The 22,192-nt window shown below is 44.0% G+C and overlaps 1 long non-coding RNA gene across 1 annotated transcript; it reads left to right on the plus strand.

The window, feature by feature from the left end:
• Positions 1 to 10,489: 10,489 nt before the first annotated feature.
• LOC125938380 (uncharacterized) lies at positions 10,490 to 16,591 on the plus strand. Its single transcript, XR_007462688.1, has 3 exons — positions 10,490 to 10,649; positions 10,957 to 11,086; positions 15,605 to 16,591. It is a non-coding gene; the product is annotated as an uncharacterized LOC125938380 (long non-coding RNA).
• The last annotated feature ends 5,601 nt before the right edge of the window (positions 16,592 to 22,192 follow it).

Raw genomic sequence — 22,192 nt, forward strand, 5'->3', positions numbered from 1 at the left:
CCCCCCCCCCCCCCCCCCCCCCCCCCCCGCGCCTTGACAATACCATGGATTTAAAATGCTGGGAACACGACTCAGCCAAAGCGCTACTCTTCCCCCTCGCACGCCTCACCCCTCCCAACCACCACTATCAAAGGCATGTCACACTTCAGAAAACCCAACTGGAGAAGCCCAGCAGAAAATAAAGGTGATGTGCCAAGCCCTTGACACGTCAGATTCTTCAACTGCACTGAAAATGGTATCTGACACATTTCTAGAGCATGACATTTTTAAGTAAGACTGGATATGATTATGAGACTACCTGCCCATCTTCTAACGCTTCCCTTTGCTGCCCCATATCTAGTTCAATGACACAGTCTGTTGCTCTTCCTCTCCATTATCTTCCACTTCTTCTATTTATACAGCATAATCATTTACATTGGAATTTATCCTATATTTTATCGTTATTGGAGGGGGGCAGAAGATCACAGCGACAGAGTCTTGATTGCCTGGGTTGGAATCGCCACCTCACCGCCTACTCGCGGGTGATCATAACCTCTCCGTGCCTCAGTTGCTCGATGTGGAAAAATGGGGTTTCTATGGGGCACAAAGAAGATCATACGTGCAAAATACTACGGGGGGGTCCGAAATGTAGGAAACCCCTCCCTCCCTCCCTCCCTCCCTCAGTGAACGTTTGCCAGGGACCTCCTTATCCCCAAAGCCTCTGGCCAGTTACTCCGGTCACCCCCTCTTTCCTTTGTTAGCTCCACTCGTTACAAACATAATGGGTATGTCATTCGTTCATACAACTTTTTTAATAGAATTGTTAAGTATCTTAATTTCTGAGGATTATAGAAATAACATGAAATGGCAGCAGTTAACATTTACTTAGTGTTTCCTGCATGCTGGGCTCTCTGCTCAGCTGTTTACACATATCACCTCATTTAATCTGCCTAATTAATAGTTTCCAAAGGCCGGACATGGGCTCGTGCTAGCACAAGACTAAACTTGTCACCAGTCTCAGATAGAGACATCAGAAAACATTTTTTCTTAAAGATATGTTCATTTGAAGAAATTAATCCTTCCTCCCTTTTTTGGTCTTAAAATACTCTTTCTTTTATGGTGAGGGTAGATGACAGTTTCTTTTCTGGAGCATTTCTAGTTGGAAAAATAAAAAACTGGCAATGATGTGTTCGTCACTAGACTTCGTTTGGTTTTGGTCCATTAAATCCAACAGTCCTAAACTGTTCCTCACCACAAATCTGACGGGTAGATATTATTATTCCCATTTTACAAAATGAGAAGCCAAGGCCCAGAGAGTTTATGGGACTTGCCCAGGGTCACACAGCTAGCAAAAGGCAGAACTCAGCATCCTAGCTCTTAAGTTGTTGACAACATTTACTGAATACCTCCCACATGCGGGACACATATCTCATTTCATTCTAATAGCTGCCCTGTGAGGAGGTATGAGTCCCCAATTTATAGAATAATGGAACTTGAGGAGGTTAGGTATCTGCCAAGGCCCTAGAGTCTGAAACATCAAAGCAGGATTGGAGCACACTTCTCTGATTCTGATTCATTCTTTCTGCACCTACCGTGTGACGGGTACCCTGACGGAAGCTAAGTCTTTCACAAACAGCTAAAAACTGTGCTCTGACCTCAAGAGGCTCATAGTCTGAGCCAGGAGACATTCAACTTATCATGACGCCCTCTGATAAGCCCTGTACTGAGGTGTGTCTAAGGTACTTTGAGAGCATTAGGGAGGGAGAAGTTTGTTGTGACAGACATTTCTGGCAATATTGTAATATTTTGCCATATTGTATTTTAAAGCACACTTTATGAAACTCAGGATTTCAGGTATCTACTTTTTATGAACACTTGCCAGGAAATCTTTTCCATTAAGAGCATATTTCTTGTGTTAGATATAATAGGATGCTCTTGGTGAGGATTTTCTGAGATCCTATAGACTAACACATTTTATTTTTAAGATTGAAAAAATATTTATAATATATTTAATTTTTGTTAATTTAATAAGTCTTATTAATGTAATAAATTTAATTTAATATATATTTCATATATAATGTATTATATATAATAGGATGCCCTGGATGAGGATTTTCTGAGATCCTATAGGCTATAGGCTATAGATCCTATAGGCTAACACATGTGTTATTTTTAAGATTGAGAAATATTTTGGGGGCGCCCAGGTGGCTTAGTCAGTTGAGTGTCCGGCTCTTGATTTTGGCTTGGGTCATGATCTCACTGTTCGCGGGTTCAAGCCCCACGTCGGGCTCTGCGCTGAAAGTGTGGAGTCGACTTAAGAGTCTCTCTCTCTCTCCTTCTCTCTCTCCCTCTCTCTATGTCCCTCCCCTGCTCATGCTCAAAATGAGAAAGATCTCAAAATAAAAATTTAAAAAAAAGATGGAAGAATATTTTTAATAATACAAAAGACATAAAACACTTTCAATTCTGAAGCCTCTATTGTGTCCTGAAGTGCCAACATGTTTCTCCCTGTGCCTTTAACTGTATCAGTTTGGCACTTTTGCAAAAGACTGAAGAGCACTTGATTCTGTGCCCCTCCCCCAGTCCCACCGCCTCATTCAGATTTTTACTTAACAGTCTATAAATAGTAAAATAGGAGGAAGCACAAATAGCAACTGAAGGTTACATTACATTGGGGCAAGAAAAAAAAAGCATTCAGGCTGAATTCCACTTTAATCCCCACAGAGGTAGCAGGTGAGATGTCCTTAGGCCAAATTCTTCTCTCCCAACTGCACTGTGGAGGCTGAGTCAGACACACCCGGCACAAGGATCTCCCACTGACGTCAGTGCACATTTGGAGAACAGGCTATTAAAACCGCAGTCAGGAAGACAGCCTTACAGCAAAGTCGTGCCCTTGGACTTTGCCTTTGCAGGTTAATGTATCACCACATTTTCAAAAGTGTGGGCCGCCAGCTGGCTTCTGACATAGGGTATTGGGAATTGCCAAGTCCCAGCCTTTGGGGAGGATATTTCTCCTGGCCTATCAGGGCACATGGTCCACAATTTACGGTGTCCTTGAATCCTGTTCTTTCAAAGTAAATGATTATCCAACCCAACATTCAGAAGCTAGGCTTGCATCATCCTATAGCTCCATTTTTTAAATACATTTCCCAGGGGTTCATTCACCCTTTGGCAAATACTTATTGAAGGGCTTGCTATAAGAAAGGTTCAAATGCATGGAAAAGCAAACATAGACATACATGGTTCAATCCTGCATCAAGTTTAGAGTCTAGTTGAAAGCCAGGCAATCAATCAAATCAATCACACTAGTGAATCTGTAATACCAAATAGGAATTAATAGACTCAGGAGGAAAAGAAAGCTCTTTGCGAGTGAATAAGAAGGGAAGCTGACCTAGATTGAGGAGTTAGGTGTGAAGAGGGCAAGGAAGAGATCTCAGGCAGAGGCCAGGATGCAGGAGGGACAAAGAAAATGGAGAACAGAGACAGCTTGGTGAAAAGCCAAGAGCTAGGCAGAGCCAGTCCAGGTGGGGGGCTGCAGGGCAGAGTTAAGGATTTGATCCTCATCCTAAGAATAATAGGAGCTTCCAAAGAGTTCTAAGGTCAGGGTCATATTTGATGTGGTCAGACATGCCTTTTAGAAAGATGTCCCAACAGCTGTGTGAAGAAGACAAGGGAAGGAGGGTGTCAGATAGTACAGAGACCAGTTAGGAGACTACTGTCGTGGTCCCATCAAGACCTAATGGTACTGCCTGGGATGGTGGCAGTGGAGGGAGAGGAGAAAAGATACCTCAGGTAAATGTGACTGGATGTAAGCAGGAGAGAGAAGGAGATTTGGGGGATGGTGCCTGACTCGGCCTCCACAGTGTGGTTTGGAGACAAGAATTTGATATGTAAGATACATATATATTTTTGGAACATGTTCTCTGCTTACACAGAGTTGGACTACATCTAGTTGAAGATTTATGCAGGCATATTCTTGAAGTCACCCATTTAAATTAGAGTTACATGGGGGCACCTGGGTGGCTCAGTCGGTTAAGCGTCCGACTTCAGCTCAGGTCGTGACCTTGCAGTTCGTGAGTTCTAGCCCCACAGTGGGCTCTGTGCTGACAGCTCAGAGCCTGGAGCCTATTTTGGATTCTGTGTCTCCCTCTCTCTCTGCCCCTCCCACTTGTGCTCTCTCTTTTCTCTCTCTCTCTCTCAAAAATAAACTTTAAAAAAATTTGAAAACAATAAGTAAGTAAAATAAATTAGAGTTACATGTATCAACACGGATCAGTGTAAAAATATGTTGAACAAAACAAAAAACAACTTGCAGAATATGTGTAGAATTATATTATTTGCATAAAGTTTTAAGATATGTAAAACAATACTATGAATTATTTATGAATTCATACATACATGGTTTAAGAATATGCAAATCAATGATAAACACCAAATTTAGGAGAAGGATTGCCTTTGAAAGGGAGAGAAAGGACTGGCTTTGGGAAGGGGTCCTTGGGAGCCTTCCATTGTATCTATAAATGTTATATTTATTTTTTAAAACATCCGAGGCAAACAGAACAAAAATGCTAAGATTTGACAAGGCGCTTAAAATTAAGATGAAGGTTTCTAGATGCCGAAAATATTTCAAAATTTTTTAAAGCTCACAGGGCAGTGGGGAAATAATAAGTGATACAAGAGAGGCATTGATAAAAGATTATGGAAGGATTGGAGAGGAAAAGATTAACTCTAGCAGGAGAATTTATGTTGCTAACTTTATCATCAATAGAAATACGGGCAATGAATTCAGTAAACATTAAGTGCCATCGCGTTAGCTCTCAGAGACAAGGTGTGACTATGGCACTGTCTGAAACATCAAGGCAGACGCAGACTTCACAGACACAACGGAGTGATACCAGCCAATGCTATGTTAGGCTTGAATGAAAGGTTCTGAGATACCTATGTCTGCCTGGATACATGGCAAAAAGCTTCACAGAGCAGGAAATCTCTAAGAAATAGAAATGCATAGGAAGAGAGAAAAGGAAGGCCAAGAGAGGTGGCAGCTACAGAATATACAAAGGCGTTAAGTTGTGAACACGCAGCATGACTAAAAATGAGCCTTGAAAGGGTCCAGTTTATGAACGGCTCTGCATGAAGTGCTAAATGCCTGCCTCTTCCCAATAAATATTGGTGGGAGGGAAGGAGGCATAAATCTGTATCTCGATCTTTGGACAAAAGGCAACCAGTGGAAGTATTCCATCAAGGGAGTGGCAGGATATGATCGGGAGCGCTAAGAAGGGAAAGCTTGGCCGGAGTTGAGGAGAGCAGGGGTGGGGAAAGACAGGAGGCCCTCACATTGGTGCAGGGGGAGAGCTCCTGTGGACCTGAAGCAAGACTTGGCAATGGAGAGTGAGAGAGGTGAGAGAGAGAAGATTCTCCTTTGACAGCAATGTTGAAAGTCTAAGTCAGGAGAATCGAATAACTTACTAGTTGTGGGAGGTGACAGAAAGGAAGAGGTGCAACACCCTTTTTTTTTTTTTCCCCAGCTGGCTGGTTAAATCGACTTCCTAAAGATATGCTTTTCATAAGATAAAACTGCATCTACTTTAAGTATACGGTTTGATAAGTTTTGACAAATGTATACACCCACAACCAAATGTAACCACAAGCAAGACATAGAATATTTTCATCATCCAAAAAGTCTCATGCCCTCTGCGGTTGGTAAACAACTCCCCCACCCTCCCCCACCCAGGTAACCACTTACATACTTTCTGTCCCAATACATCAGCTTTTCTTTTTTCTAGAATTTCATATAAATCGAATCATACAGTGTGCGCTCTTTTCTGTCTGGCGGATTTCATTCGGCATAATGTTTTTGAAATTCACGCAGGATGTCGTCGATATTAGCAGACTGTGCCTTTGTTCTGCTGAGTATTATACTGTTGTGTGGATGGACCACACCTTATCTATTCAGTCACCTAGTGATGGATGTCTGGTTTGACTTCAGGTTGAATAAAATTGTTAGGAACATTTCTGTGAACGTCTTTGTGTGGGTTATGTTTTTATTTCTCATGGGGGACATAGCCAGGGGTTGATATTGCCAGACGATGTGGTAAATGCACACTTAACCTTGTGGGAAACTGCCAAACAGTTCTCCAAAGTTGTTATATCCTTTCATAAGCCCCACTAGCAACGTATATGTTCCATATCCTTGCCGACACTTGCACTGCCCACCTTTTTTATTTTAGACATTTTTGTGGGTATATAATGGTACCTGGTGGTTTTAATTTTCATTTAAGACCCGGTGATGGTAAGCATCTTTTCATATGCTTGTCCATTTGTATATATTCTTTTCTGTGTCTGTTCAACCTTTTGGTTATGAGTTCTTTTTTTTTTTTAACGTTTATTTATTTTTGAGACAGAGAGAAACAGAGCATGAACGGGGGAGGAGCAGAGAGAGAGGGAGACACAGAATCGGAAGCAGGCTCCAGGCTCTGGGCCATCAGCCCAGAGCCCGACGCAGGGCTCGAACTCACGGACCGTGAGATCGTGACCTGAGCTGAAGTCGGACGCTCAACCGACTGAGCCACCCAGGCGCCCCATGGTTATGAGTTCTTTACATATCTTGAGAGGCTGGAAAGATGGAGCAAGCATCAACTGAGATAGGGAGGAGTTGGGGGAAAAACAGTCTTGAAATGGTGGGGGAGGGAGGCAGGGCAAACACAGTTTTGAGCCCCTGTGGTTAAAGCACAGATAAAACATTTAGGTTGAAATGCGGGACGAATACTGGAAATAGCCTTCTGGAGCCCAAGAGAGAGTGACCCAGAAACATGTTGAGTTGCAGGAAGTGGAGGCCCATCGGACAGCGTCAAATGTCATGAAAAGGTTGAGTGAAGTAAAGACTGAAAAAGAAAATGGACATTTGGATTTCAGCCATGGTTTTTCGATTGTGGGTGAGAATCTGTTGGAAATCCATTTAGTGGAGCTTTACCAGCTTTTTAAAAAAAAAAAATGAGATAGAATGAAAAAGTACATTGCAGGGACTAAGGTTAAGTGTAGTTTCCTGAAACTTTTTTGTTATGTGTGTGCATTACATACTGGATTAGAGTGCAGAATATATTTTTTACCTTGGACTAGGACAAAAGGAGACCTTGGAAGAAGGAAGTAAGCTCCAGAGGTCCTTGCCAATGTTATCCTAATATCTGGTAGTAGCCAAGGATCTGGACTTGGTGGGATCTGGGTTCATCTGGTCTCTTCCTCTTTGTTAGATGTTGAATAAAGTACAGAAATTCTTCAATCCTCATTTTCTTAAATTAGATTAGGAATAATGATGATATTTACCCCAAAGTTGGTGACAAAGCTCATTTGTGCACACTGGCGCCCTCCACCTCTCCCTCGAGACAGAAATCTTGGCTGCGTGTCAGCCCCGGACCCCTCTGATGGGCTGCCTGGTGTGATACCAACATGCGCAGGCTTTTGCCTCATGAGGATTAAACGGGGTCATGCTTGTAAACCACTGTGCACAACGCCTGGGACAGGCAAGCTCTTTATCACCATCGGTTGCTGTCATTCGATTAAGGAAATGGAGACAATGCATGGGGGTTAAAAAGCTTGGTTGAAAAAAATCCAACGCAAATGTCTATTAACTAATGAGCCAAATGTGGTCCACCCATGCGATGGAATATCACTCAGTCACAAAAAAGCAGGGAGTGCTCACAGGAACCGGATGAACCCAGCGAAGTGAGAGAAGCTAGTCACAAGAAGCCACAGACGGAATAGGACATATTCAGAATAGGCAAATCCAGAGACGCAACACGTAGATTAGCGGCGGCCAGGGGTTGAAGGGAAAACGGAATAGGGAGTGACTGCTCCACGGATGTGAGGTTTCCTTTCTGGGTGATGAAAATGTTCTGGAACTAGACCAGTGGTGGTGGTTGCAGGACATTGTGAATGTTCAAAATGCCGTTAAAGTATACACTTTAAAATGGTTAATTTCAGGGGCGCCTGGGTGGCGCAGTCGGTTAAGCATCCGACTTCAGCCAGGTCACGATCTCGCGCTCCGTGAGTTCGAGCCCCGCGTCGGGCTCTGGGCTGATGGCTCGGAGCCTGGAGCCTGTTTCCGATTCTGTGTCTCCCTCTCTCTCTGCCCCTCCCCCGTTCATGCTCTGTCTCTCTCTGTCCCAAAAATAAATAAAAAAACGTTGAAAAAAAATTTAAAATGGTTAATTTCAGGGGCGCCTGGGTGGCTCAGTCAGTGTCCCACTCTTGATTTCAGCTCAGGTCATGATCCCAGGGTCAAGGGATCAAGCCCCACGTTAGTGTCGGCTCTGAGTGTGGAACCTGCTTAGGATTCTCTCTCTCTCTCTCTCTCTCTCTCTCTCCCCCCGTTCCTCTCCCCTACTCATGCCATAAATAAATAAATAAGGCTAATTTTATGTGTATTTTACCACAATTTTTTAAAAAAGCCTTGCTCAACTTAGGGATGCTTCACGGCCCTTTTGGCATCTCCCCAACCTGTTCCCAGAAAACATAGTTCGGTTGGGAGCATGAAAGAAAGCATAGCTCAAGAAGACAGTAGTGCTGAGAGAAGCTTTGGGCAGAGGAGGGGAGGGTAGAGGGGAACCAGGAACAGGGAAAGTGTTTGAGGAAAAGGGAAACAATTTCTCCAGTGCAGAAAATGTCTGTCTGTCTCCCCCAGTGGCACAAACTTCTGTGCAGCTCTGAAGGCTACTTAAGGGCCCAGGTTACCTGCTGAGCAGCCTTCAGTGACAACTAGGACAATCCCTCTGTCAGAAGGACCCTAAGAAGTGAGGTGGCCACGAGTGGATCCTTCCTGCCCTCATTAGATGTGGGGCATATACTGTTTGTGTTCCTAAGGGAGAGAAGAATAATTGGACAGATAATTAATAATAATCCCCCATGGCCGCGTCTCTGACAGGTGTTTGGCTATGGCCCCAGGAGCTTGGAAGCTAAATAAATCTTTATTATAAACTGATTTCTCAGTGAATGGGACTATTGGTATTAATAATTAGAGTCAATTTACCATTACGTACACTATTGAGTGGAACAACAATGTGTATAATCTGGAGCACAAGGTGATTTCTTTTAATGCTTTGCATTGTGTTACAGTATTTGATTCTCCTTCAATGTATTTACTTTCTTAATTATGTCTGACTTGAGACCATTTGAAAATCATTTTGCATTCCTAGAAGCGGGCCTTCTAGATGTCCTTCTCCTGGCTACTTTCCTCCCCTAAACGTGCTTGGTCCTCCCCATCCTAAGATGTTTTGACCTTAGGGTAAAAACCGGTTTTTAAGAATTGTCTAAACAAAATCACTAAGAGCAGGATATGTTAGAAGGATCATGGCAGAATTCATGATTCTCAGTCAGCCTTGCTATAAAACATGCTGGCAATATCTCCCAGTCAATAATATTTAAATCTCCTTGTTAGTCATTCATTCAGTAAACAATTTTTGAGGGCCATGTAGCAGGTGCGGAGATGCAGAAACAAACAAGATGTGATCATTGTTCTCAACGAACCACGTTATAGTAGAGGGAACAGACATAGAAACAAACATTTGCTCTCAAATTTAATAAATATAAGGAAAAAAAGCAATCAATTCAGCCTGGGGTCAAGGCCTTCAATAAAGAGGTACGTGAGAACTATCTCAGAGTATTGCCTTCTGTAGCCTTAAGATTTCACACCTATAGATCCACCCCAATCAGAGATTAAAACTCTCGTGTGCACCTCAGACTCTCTCTGTTTAAATTATTGTGGATATTTTCTTTCTTTCATTTATCGTCACTAGTTTTATTGCCTTATTGTGGGTGCTTTGACTGAACACATTCCAGCATCTTTCCATCAACCTAAATGAATAAGTTAAAAAGCGTACCTGCTTATGTAGTCCCAGCAAACGTCTGAGGCTTAGAGTTTACAAATGAGTGTTTTTGGTCATCTGCAAGAAGACTCAGGACCACACCCAGACTCCAGCTGTGGGCTCATGTGGACTTGGGACATTTGCCGCCCTCTGTCCATGCCCTACCTCGGGTAGTAGGGTCCAGACACTCAACGCCCAGGGCCTTCTAAGACATTGCTGGGATGGCAAGAGAGCATACATTTCATTGTTCCCAGGTGTCCAGGTACACATCATGGGGGGTTGGTGGTCCACACATTTTACTCATTCCCTCTGGCTGGGAAGAAGCCTCTTAAACACCATCCCCATGGAAGAATAAAGAAGGAAAAACCTGATTGAATCTGAGGGTTGGAATGGACCTTAAAGGTCCTCTCGACTCATCTCACTTACTTGGTCATTTGTTCACGCGTCAACAGTTACTGAGCGCCTACTGTATGCCAGGCACCGTGTATGGTACTGGGAACAAAATGTACTATGTAGTTCGCTGATCTATGGAATTTACAGTCCAGCGGGGGAGAAGGGCAGGAAGTCAGGAAACAGATAAACAAATGAGGTAATAACATATCAGTGTAGGAGGCGGGGGCGGGAAGTGGCAGGCACCTTAAAAAGAGTGGTAAAACCAACAAGGGCCAGGAGATTAGGGATTAGGAGATTAGATATCACCAGAGTAGGGCTGGGAACTTGGGCTAGAGATGTGGAGAGACTATGAAAATAAGAGTTCAGCTGTCCACAGTAGTCTATAAGCAGACTCAAAGAGGAGCCTGCGCCTGGAAAGAGGTATTACCTAGCTTTCATGGGTCACAGAATTTTGGAGGTCATCTAAATTTAGAGATTATCGGATGTTAGAGGCTAAATTGTAACTCCCCCCCGTCCAGGATCCGTACATTTAAGCCCTAACCCCCATCTGAACGGGATGGTATTTGGAGACAGGGCCTCTAAAGATGTGATTCAGTTAAAACGAGGTCATCAGGGTGGGTGGTGATCCGATCGGCCTGGTGTCCCTCTGGGGACTAGGACACTCAGAGACTGTGCACCTCAGGCTGTGTCTGTTTAAATTATCACTGACATCAGGGATATCACACAGGGACGCGGGGATGCCCACCCAGAAGAAGGGCCCTGTGAGGACACAGCAAGAGGGCGGCCTTCTGCGAGCCAAGGAGAGAGGTCTCAGGAGAAACCAACACCATGATCTTGGACTTCTACCCTGCAGAACTGTGAGATTAATCTCTTGTTTAAGCCACTCCGCCTCTGGTATCTTGTTATGGCAACCCAAGCTGACTGATACACCAGCCTAGCGTCATATCAGACACTTACTAATGAACGGAATCATGTTGAGGGGGGACCTGGGTGGCTCAGTTGGTTAAGAGTCTGACTCTTGACTTCAGCTCAGGTCATGAGTCATGATCTCACAGTTCCTGAGATTGAGTCGCACATAGCACTCTGCGCAAACAGCACAGGGCCTGCTTGGGATTCTGTGTCTCCCTCTCTCTCTGCCCCTCCCCCACTCATTCTCTTTCGAGAGACAGAGAGAGAGAGAGACAGAGAGAGAGAGAATTCCCAGAGAGAGAATCTTGGGTCCTGTGCCCCCCTCCAGACTAACTAAATAGCAACTTGTGTGGAGAAGGGAATAGAAATCTGGATTTGAAACAAGTGCCTCTCCAAATGATAGTAATAAATAGGACACGATTCTCATCCACACTGAAGTTGGAGAATTACTAGCACGTAGACCCACATGTTCATTGTATGGATGAGAAAACTGGAGTCCAAAGCAAACAAGGGAAAGCAACACGTGGCACAGGACCTGCAGGCCGGGTCTCCCAATACTGAGCTTGCTGTTCCGTCCGCCGCCCCGGCAGGGGCCTGGGGAACGTGCTGTTGGAAGTCAAATCTAGCCTCGGAACATAGACTTCCCAGCAATGTCCATTAGGCTCCAGTAATCTGCCTGTCTGGAACTCAGATCGAGCGGGTCTGGATGTGGTGTAAGGAGGGCAAGGAATTCCCTGCTCTCTCAGCCCTTTGCTGAGACAGCCTAGTCACATGACTCTTAAATATTCTGTAACGAGGTTCTGTTCTAGCCTCTAAAGTCTTCCTGCTGTGGGTGAAAGCTATTTCTTATTCTGCCTGGCAGAGGAAAACTATTGTTTATTTTTTTTTTAATTTTTTTAACGTTTATTTATTTTTGAGACAGAGAGAGACAGAGCATGAACAGGGGAGGTGCAGAGAGAGAGGGAGACACAGAATCTGAAACGGGCTCCAGGCTCTGAGCTGTCAGCACAGACCCCGACGCAGGGCTCGAACTCACGGACCGTGAGATCATGACCTGAGCCGAAGTCGGAAGCTTAACCGACTGAGCCACCCAGGCACCCCGGAAAACTATTGTATATAATAACCTCCATTTAATTAAAGATATGAGTGATACCTTCCCAATTTTTTTCCTTGAGCCAACAACCATCTTTTTGGGGACTTGAAGCAAAGCCCATTGCTTTACCCTCTCATCTATTGGTTTGTTTTTATAGTTTTCCAAATTCTTCCTATACTGTGGGTCCCCAAACTAGTTATAATAGAATGTGATACATTATTATTAAATAATTAGATGAACAAATAAAGGAAGGATTATCCCTTTTTTTCCCCTCTTCCTGTCTAGGTTATGAGTTTCTGTGGTCAAAAAAAATAATAATCTGTAAGAACAAAAAAGACCTCAAGCAGTTACTCACAGAAAATCTGTCATGCAGAATGTTAGCTTTTGAGAAATGCAGATACATTGCGTCAGTCTTAACACATAATTACCAGCTGTGCTGACCCGGCATCTCCTGGCCTTCTTCCGTTCTCCAGATGCCATGTTCAGTTTCTATCTTCTGATTGCCTTGTCTTTTACCTCAATCTTGTTTTCATCACCTTTCATTATAAAGCACTTTCTTTTTTCTTTTAAATAATGGAAATTGTTGTCATGGGAAAACCTCAGTTCTGCTCTTAGCTGTAGCAGGGGCTCATGGACAGGGAGGAAGGGATCTTTAGGGACAGGAATAGATCCCAGGCACATGATAGTAACTATGTAAATAAGCAAGGACCTGAATGAGATCAAGCTGGCTCTATATTTAATGATTTACCAAAATATAACTGGATCCTGTGACTCTCTTGCTCAAATACACACACACACACACACACACACACACACACACACGCATCGTTTAACATGGATCTTGGCATGGGTAAGTATTAAATACATGGTAGCAATCAAATATGAGAAGAAGGAAAGGGAGGTGAGGGGGAAGGAGAACACTTTCCAGGCAGCCAGCGCATGCTTTCAAGGATAATGGAAGAATTTAATGGACACGTCTGTGAGGGAGAAAATGCTTGATTAGGGGTATTTTCAGGGGCTCTAAGGTACGAGACTCGAGGCGTGAACTATCGAAATCCTAAGTCCTCAGGATCAAGAAAGCTGGTAGCTAATACCATCAGACAGTCCATCAAGCATCAGTTCTGTCCACCAAGAGCTGCCCGGCTGGATCTGTCGCCTGGTCGTAGAATCACAGAGTCGGAAGGGGCTCTCGAAACCACTGCACCCAGTATTCCACCCAGATGCAGTAACAGTACCACCTCATAAGATTGTCATGAGAATCAATGGGTTAATGCAAAACACTTGGAATAGTGTCTGATACATAATAAGGCCTTTGTGAGTGTCAGTTAAATACCATTTGTTGAGTGCTCTCTAAGTGTGGGCGCCAACCAAGATACTGCGCATACTTCTCAACATGTAACCCTCTGCTGGACCCTTACCCTATTTTATATGTGGGGGAGCTCAGCAAGATGAAGTGACTTGCCCAATGCATACCCTTAGTATGTGGTGTCGCTGGGATTCAAACTCGGTTTGATTTCAAAATCCGTGGTGCTCTTACTGCTAACTGTGACATTCCAGTGCCCACGACAAGGAGCGTCCCCAGGCCTGCACACTTTCACAGACAGAGAATTCATCCTTGTAAGAGTGGCCCATCTTAGGGGCGCCTGGGTGGCTCAGTCGATTGAGCGTCTGACTCTAGGTTTCGGCTCAGGTCGTGATCCCAGGGTCATGGGATGGAGTCTGCGTTGGGCTCCGTGCTCAGCACAGAGCCTACTTAAGATTCTCTCTCTCTCTCTCTCTCTCTCTCTCTCTCTCCCTCTCTGTCTCTCCATCTATCCCCTGCGGTGCTCGCATGTTCTCTCTCTCTCTCTCTCTCTCTCTCTCAAAAAACAAACAAAAAAGAGTGGCCCATTCATAAAAAGTCTTTATACTGAGCTGAGATTTACCTCAGATGGTTTGTTCTCTTTAGGCTACACAGACTGAGCATCCTGCTCTTCCATTCCACGGGCCATCAGATACTTGCAAACGCTATCAAGAGAGTTAACAGACCTGGAGCCTGGAAATCACTCTTCAGATCAGCGTTTGAGATTCCCCCACATTGTAACTGTGGTTTGGGTCAGACTGGAAGAGAAGGGTTTGAATGCCAGGCCACTGTGTACTTTAGTTTTTGCTTTCCACACACTCGGGGGCCCTTCTCCAGATGGTTAGACTGCAGCAGGGACCGGCGATTGTTGCTGTGATGTGATGGGGGCAGAGCGAGGGGAACTCCCGAGGACGTGGCTCCTGCCAGGTTTCACCTGCCAGAGCCATAAGCTTTCACTAAAACGAGCCCTAGGCTCCACAAAGGACGGCCTGCGCTATCCCACTGGTGTCCAGTAGGGGTCGACAGAGAAACCACTGGCAGGAGGTTTTCTCTCTGAGAACGTTCAGAGAGAAAATGAACCCGCGCTGGCTGCCAGTAGAATCCTGGTTACAAACCAGAGCTCTGGAGACTAACACATTGCATCCTGAACCCAGCTCTGGCACCTAAATAACCACTGACCTCAGGGATCTCTGCCTCCCCGCCTGCCCCCTTCCCCCCTCTGCATAAGGAGGATGGTAATAATGGTTCCTACTCCCTACAGTTGTTTTTAAGGATTTCCTGACATAACCACATCAGGTGTTTAGAAACGTGGGTGGCATTGCCCAAGTGCTCGATTAACATTACTTGTTGTTACTTGAAAGTTTCCTGTAGATGTAATTCACAGAGACACTTGGAGCAAATGTTACAAGCCCCATTTGATAGCTCAAAAACGGAGGTTTAGAAAATGAAGTGGCTTGGCCAAAGACACTGAACTACGAACTGAGGAGTGCCGTCATGGAGAAAGCTAGCAGACCCAAGAAATCAGCCCCACCAGGTTGAGGGCTGAGGTGTGGAGAAGACGGAAAGGGGGAGGGAGGAGGGAACAGGGAGGAACCTCATCCTGGCAAGCAACCGGGGAGCTCAGTGAACAAAAGGCCAAAGGAAAGCCTGACCCAAAGAAGGCATGTTCACTGGCCTACATGAAACCATAACAAAAGGGTCACCCGGAGGGTGTGCTGGGCAGATGACCAATGACTTGTTCCAGGAAGAAAGCCCCCCAAAGCCTCCACTCTCTTAACTCCCTCATCCTGGCGGGGGAAGTAGTCCTCGGCAATCCAGTCTGCATGCCCCAAATACCCCCACCCCAGCTGTAGGGCGGGCTGTACGAGAGTCCTCTGGTAAAGTACTGACGGGCATCTGAACACGCCATCCCCAAATAACACCACATTAGCATAAGGAGTAATTTGAACCGAATGTTCTCCCCCTATCTACAGAAAAGCAGATCAACATTTCCCTTTGTGAAGGCATTCTCCCTCCTGTCTCCCATACCAGGAGAACAATCCCGACTGGAGGCAGAAAGTCAGCACCAAGATGAGTCTACACAAACTTTACGAAACTAATCCTCATCAGGGCGCCTGGGTGGCTCAGTCACTTGAGCATACGACTTCGGCTCCGGTCATGATCTCACGATTCTTGGGTTCAGGCCCCACTTCGGGCTTTGCACTGACAGCACAGAGCCTGCTTCGGTTCCTCTGTCTCCTTCTGTCTCTGCCCCTCCCCCACTCGTGATGGCTCACTCTCAAAAATAAACATTAAAAAATTTTTTTACTAAAAATAGCAAATAAATAAAAGTAAAATAATCCTTATCTTCCATTATATTTAACCTTATATTTACTTTCCCTCAATTTACTGCCCCCAATAGTCCTTTTCCTTTGTCTTTTTTCTTCTTTTCAAATATATTATCTTTGGGGTGCCTGGGTGTCTCAGTCGGTTGAGCGTCCAACTTCGGCTCAGGCTATGATCTCACAGTTCGTGGGTTTGAGCCTCACGTCGGTCTCTGTGCTGACAGCTCAGAGCCTGGAGCCTGCTTCGATTCTGTGTCTCCCTCTCTCTCTGCCCCTCGCCTGCTCACACTCTGTCTGTCTCTCTCTCAAATATAAATAAACATAATAAAACAAAATTTTTAATATATTATCCTTGTTAAAGTGGCATATAAGCCCCCAGGTCTTTAATGCCTCTCTGGGTCTTTATTTCTTTTCTATGATGATCTAAGCACACATAAAAATTAAAATAAAATGTGGGGGCTCTTGAGTGGCTCAGTCAGTTAAGCATCTGACTCCTGATTTCGGCTCAGGTCATGATCTCACAGTTCGTGGGTTTGAGCCCCACATTGGGCTCTGTGTTGATAAAGCAGAGCCTGCTTCAGAGTCTCTCTCTCTCTCCCTCTCTCTCTGCCCCTCCCCTGCTTGAGCTGTCTCTCTCAAAATAAATAAACTTAAAAAAATTTTTAATAAATAAATAAATAATGAAAACATAAAATGTATTTGCATTGTCTCCTGTAATTTCTCTTCGGTCTATTTAATCTGCAGGCCCCCATAATATTACTTAAGAAAGTAGAAGAATGCATTTTTCCCCTCTCCTAAAATTGGAGGTATTTTACTCTGCAAACTGAGAAAATTTAAAAGCAGATACCTTGTGGAAGGCAACACACTGACTTCAAAATTATACTTTTGAACTGTAGATATACATAACTACTTTATTGGTGAAATGCCAGCACATAGCCTGGCACTTAAAAGAATATATATATTCATTTGTAAATTGACAAATAAATAACTGATCCCAAAATATTATCTGAAAACAGGTTCTCTGGTGTGAAAGAGAGTAAGTGCTCAACAGATGTGGAAATTAAACGCTCTTGTTATGGGAAGGGCCCCTCATGAAGGCAGAGAAGATCAGATAAAACCAGCTTCACAGTTTTGTTGAACCAGTTCAGTTAGAACTGCTCTTGGCTGTTTGTGTTAAGACTTGACTTCTGTGCTTTCCAACTGTGTAGGAAGAGAAAAGAGAATGATGAGAAGGAATGGTATACTTGATTGTTGTTATATAAAAGTAATGAAAATGTGTGCGTGTCCAAAGATTTGGGGAACTAATTAGCAAGGGATAGTTCTAACAGATCACATAGACTGAGGAGCCTTGCATATTGTAGGGCTCAATAAATGTCTGGCAAGTTAGCTGAACAGAATTGAATATGTACACGGAACTGAATTTTTTTTTTAAGTTTATTCACCTAGTTTTGAGAGAGAGACAGCACGAGTAGGGGAGGGACAGAGAGAAAGGGAGACAGAGAATCCCAAGCAGGCTCTGCAACTGTCACCAGAGAGCCTGATGATGCGGGGCTCAAACTCTTGAACCCCGAGTTCACGACCTGAGCCGAAACCAAGAGTGGGACGCTCAACTGACTGAGCCACCCAGGCGCCCCTATACATGGAACTGAATTTAAAAGAGAGTTCAGGCTGGTCTTGTCCACTTCTTGGGTTAGCGCATAATTTTGGTCAGTTGGAGAGTTTGTTTTTTCCTGAGCTCAGAAATAATTGATAAGCACTTGCATTGCCATGACCCGAGCCTCACCCTCCTCTTCTAATCCATTTCCTTTCTTTTCTTTCTTCTTTGTTTCCTCCCTGTTCCTTTTCCCTCTTATTCTTTTGAATCGATAATATTGCCTCCATGATTTTTCTGTTTGCACACACAACATCTTATTAACCGCAAGAAGCATTCATTCACTCACAATTGATTGTTTCTCAAAAGAACTGCCTTGGGTTGTGGTTCCGTTCTCACGGACACTCTGAAGTTCCTCATTTCCCTTTCATCAGAGACCCACTTCCCCACATTTCATTTGGGTCTTGAGAGTTGCTAGACTTGTAGGAATGATTTAAAATCAATTAGAAATCAGGCCATCTAACACGGCAGTATTTCCCTGATGTCTTCATCTCGTAACACCTCAGCTGCATCAAATTTTGTTGGATGGATAAAAATAATGAACACGTAAATGATTGATGAAAGGAATGAAATAAAAAAAAAGAAAACAGTGGGTTTTTTTTCTGGCTCTGCCTCAAATACAATTGTCCTTATTAATAAAACTTAAAGGCAGTGGAAACTCTACTCCAAAACATTTTGATATTTTCTCCACCTTAACATAAGTCCATTGGACACAAATTAATCTTTGCTTGATTAGTCAGAGTCCTATTTCTCTGTGCTACAATGTAGAAATATACTTGGGGATTTTTTTTTTTAATTTTTTTTTAACGTTTATTTATTTTTGAGACAGAGAGAGACAGAGCATGAACGGGGGAGGGTCAGAGAGAGAGGGAAGACACAGAATCCGAAGCAGGCTCCGAGATGTCAGCACAGAGCCCGACGCGGGGCTCAAACCCACGAACTGTGAGATCATGGCCTGAGCCGAAGTCGGACGCCTAACCGACTGAGCCACCCAGGCGCCCCTTTTGGAGCCCTTTATCGTCCGCATGCAGGCATTGAGTCTAGGTGTCGGCTAGACGTAGTAGATTCTATCTCCTCCTTCTGTTAGCAATTACAGCCGCCAGGACCAGCTCCCTAATGGAACAGGTTGCTTCTAATCTCCCACTGGCTAAGAAACCAGTCATTCAAGCAAGTTACAATTGTGTCCAATAGAAGAGTAAATCGATTCCGAGTGAAGAGTCATGAAACTCTATCGTAAAAAAAATACACGAGCTTAAGTTTGTTGATTTGAGTTCATCTGTTTTAGTTGCGCAGTATTTGATTTTGCTTCCGAGTTGCTGTTCTTGTGGTTGCTGTTGTTGTTGTTGCTGTTGCTGTTGTTGTGGGGGTGGCAAAGTTTTTGCCTTGATTCTGGGTCACCTACTTTGTTTCAGTTGGGCGAGGCTACCTAAGTGGTCCCTGACTCCTTTTCTATCCTAAGGGCTAGGCCCAGCTTCTCTTTCAAGGAGGCCCATTTGCTTAGTACAAGAATTAGATGATTAGAACATCAGACTACAAGAATTCCTGGACTGGGACTTAGAACTCCTGGCTTCAAATATGAAATCACCCAATTCTAGCACCCAGAACATAGTATATCTTCAAAAAATGTTAAAATTTAAAATAATAATAATAAAAAAAATGTAATGCTCAAATTCACTTCCCTTGAAAGCATTCTCGGAACTTATATGACACTGTGGCCTAAGACTTAACATTTCTTTTCCTCCCTCCTGGGTTAAAAATAAAATGGCTTCAAACACACATACAAATCAATCCTACCTAATTGAGGTCCCACCAAATTTGAATTCACGAAACGGGGACATGACTGAAATTTATTTCTGGAAAGTTACTTACTAGGGTAAACAAAGTCACAAGAAGAATATTGGAGATTGGAAAGTAAGCAATGTGCTGAAAGACCACAGTTTAGAAGCATCCACTCACTGCACACGTAATTGCTAAGCTAATTGCGGATCATGGTCAGCTCTCGGCCCACAACTGGCCCTCCCAAAGCATTCACTTGGCAACATCTGCACCTGGTCTGAGCTACTATCTGTATTAGGAGTATCAAAAGTGGGTTTCTTTGGAAACATTCCCTATATCAGACGTTTCTTCTCCCTAGTTAGTCTCAATAAACAAGGTTTGACAGAACAGCCTAGAGAAAGGAATTGAACCAGAGCAATGCCGAGTCTACATTTATTCTTTTTTTTTTTTCCCTTTCATTTTACAAAAGGAGAGGGATTCTAATCTTTTGATTTGCCTGATGTACTTTGACAGCATGGACTCCTCGCTGCTCTTACAAAGATGCTAAGTCCCAGGACGGTCCTCCATTCAAACCATTAGTCCTTTTCCCCTGCTCCTTCTAAGCCTGGCATCCTCCACAGATAATTATCCTTCTAGATAAAGCAGGCTATATTTTAAGAATTTCTTACGTAGTTCAATGGACATAATGGGTATACTGCCGGGGAGATGCATTTTAAAGTATTATTACCAGGAGAGAATTTCCCAAATCCCTAAGTTATAAGGATAGAGACAGCAATTTAGAAAGAGTAGAGCAGAAAGTCTTTATATGTGCATTTCATAAAATGGATTGTACTTCATGAATTTCAATGTGGCAGGATATTCACTCTGCTGTCCTGCCATTACCAAACAAGATGCTTGTTGTAAAAAAGAAATATGCATGACTGTTCAGGATGTTGTGTTATTAATGACTGTGTTCTGCACTCTGTAAAATACTTCATTGGAATGTTGTCACCTGCACGGAAAGATATGCACAAACTTTCTTACCTAAATTATCTTCCTGAAGACATTCAGAATATGCTAACTCCACAAATCCCCAAATAAAAAGCCAGTTTAACAAGCCCCCGTGTCCTTAAATTTAACGCAGGAATAAAATACCAGAATCCTGACATCTACGGATGATTCTTCTCCAGTGAGTTGCAAGATATTTCTTTTTATTAATTTGCTCCATGCAGTTAGTTTTAATAAGCAGAACTGTGTAAAAACCTTTTTTTTTTTTAAGTTTGCAACTAGGCAATTTGCTTATGAGGCATTGTTGGTGGGAAAAATGGTACGGTGCTAATCAGTCTGAGGATAATGTGTACGACCTCCGCAGAAGGGGCCAGGATTTCCTCTGCCGGGCACAGGAAAGGGGAATGTGTATTTGCGAAAAGAATATATGGGTCTTTTTTCTAACACTAACCGCTCCTTCTGTTGAGCTCTTGATTCCACCTTTTTTCACCTCTTTCAGGAATGTGTTTGTTTTAATATGTCAATCTCTTCTTTTTCCACTGGCTCCTCCTTCTGGGCGTATAATTCTACCCAAGTCTACCTCTGGTTGAAAATGTTTCTCTCGTTCCCGATGCTGGTCAAATTGCTCTATTAGCCTACAGGTGCATCCCTCACTTTTTTAACCTGCCACTCATTACTGAATGTCCAGAGCCCTGCCTTCACCTCTACCTCTCGTTAGAAATCACACTATGCAAAAAACACAAATGGCTGTGTGATCCCAAATCTAATGGTAATGTCCTAGCCTCTGTGGAGCATCGAAATCGCCGGTGTTTCCCTCACTGAGACTCTATTCCTATCCCGGCATTGCTCTTGGCACTCTGTATTCATGGTCCTCTGAACTCCTATCTCTGAGCTATCCTCTGTGCCTTTCCTCTTCGAGCCCCTCAACGGTGGGCACACGCCTGGATTAAATCTGTCTCTCAAAATCCACCTAGTCTCGTGGCTCCCAGAAATCCTTCCACCTGTGTGGCCATCCAGACTTTTCTCTGAGCTTTTCCCAAGAGCCTGTGTAGTGCTCCCAGCTGCTCGTCCCTCCAGGACCTGGGACTGATCAGGTCTAAAACTGGATTTGTGTGCTGTCCTCCAGAGCAGGTCTCGTTTCCAACTTCCCTCTCTCTTTCTCTCGAATGTACCTCAGAGACTAGATGAGACATGGTTTGACCTCATCTATTTTGCCCCTTCATCCATCTAGCCACCAATCCCTGCCACTTTGTGCCTTTGTGGGGTGCTTCTCAAGTCCTCTGCTCATCCCCGCTGTCACTGACAGCAGCAGTAAGTGTCGTGTTGATTTTGTTAAGCCAGAACTTAATCCATTTCCCTACATGGTTCCAGGTAAGAGGTAATGAAGAGAAGAATATGGTGGTCATAAGAGTGATTTCCAAATAACCAACATATTCACACCTCCAAATGTAGGGAGTGAATTAACTGGCCCCAACTGCTGCTCTCTGATATCCATCACCACATAGACACCTGGCCACAATTTCCATGAACTGTCCAGACAATGACTGAGCGTGACAGGAATACTGAGATAGGCTCATACCGAGGAGATGGGACATTCCTCAGATGGGCAACTTTGGCCTGAGGACTCCCCAGTGGCCTTGAAAAACTCCCTTAGAGCTGCAATGATCCACCCAACCTTCCTTTCTTCTCTCTCCCCTTTACCCAGGATGAGACCTGCACTGTGGTCTGATGGCTCTTTCAGCCTCCCTACTACCCTTGTTGTCTGTCCATTTTCCTTCACGGATGCTCCCCTTAAAAAGTCTCTTGTGAGGCACCTGGATGGCTCAGTCGGTTGAGCGTCCGACATTGGCTCAGGTCACGATCTCGCAGTTCGTGAGTTGG

The sequence above is a fragment of the Panthera uncia genome, chromosome D1, assembly GCF_023721935.1.
Source record: "Panthera uncia isolate 11264 chromosome D1, Puncia_PCG_1.0, whole genome shotgun sequence".
In the NCBI taxonomy this organism is placed as follows: Eukaryota; Metazoa; Chordata; class Mammalia; order Carnivora; family Felidae; genus Panthera; species Panthera uncia.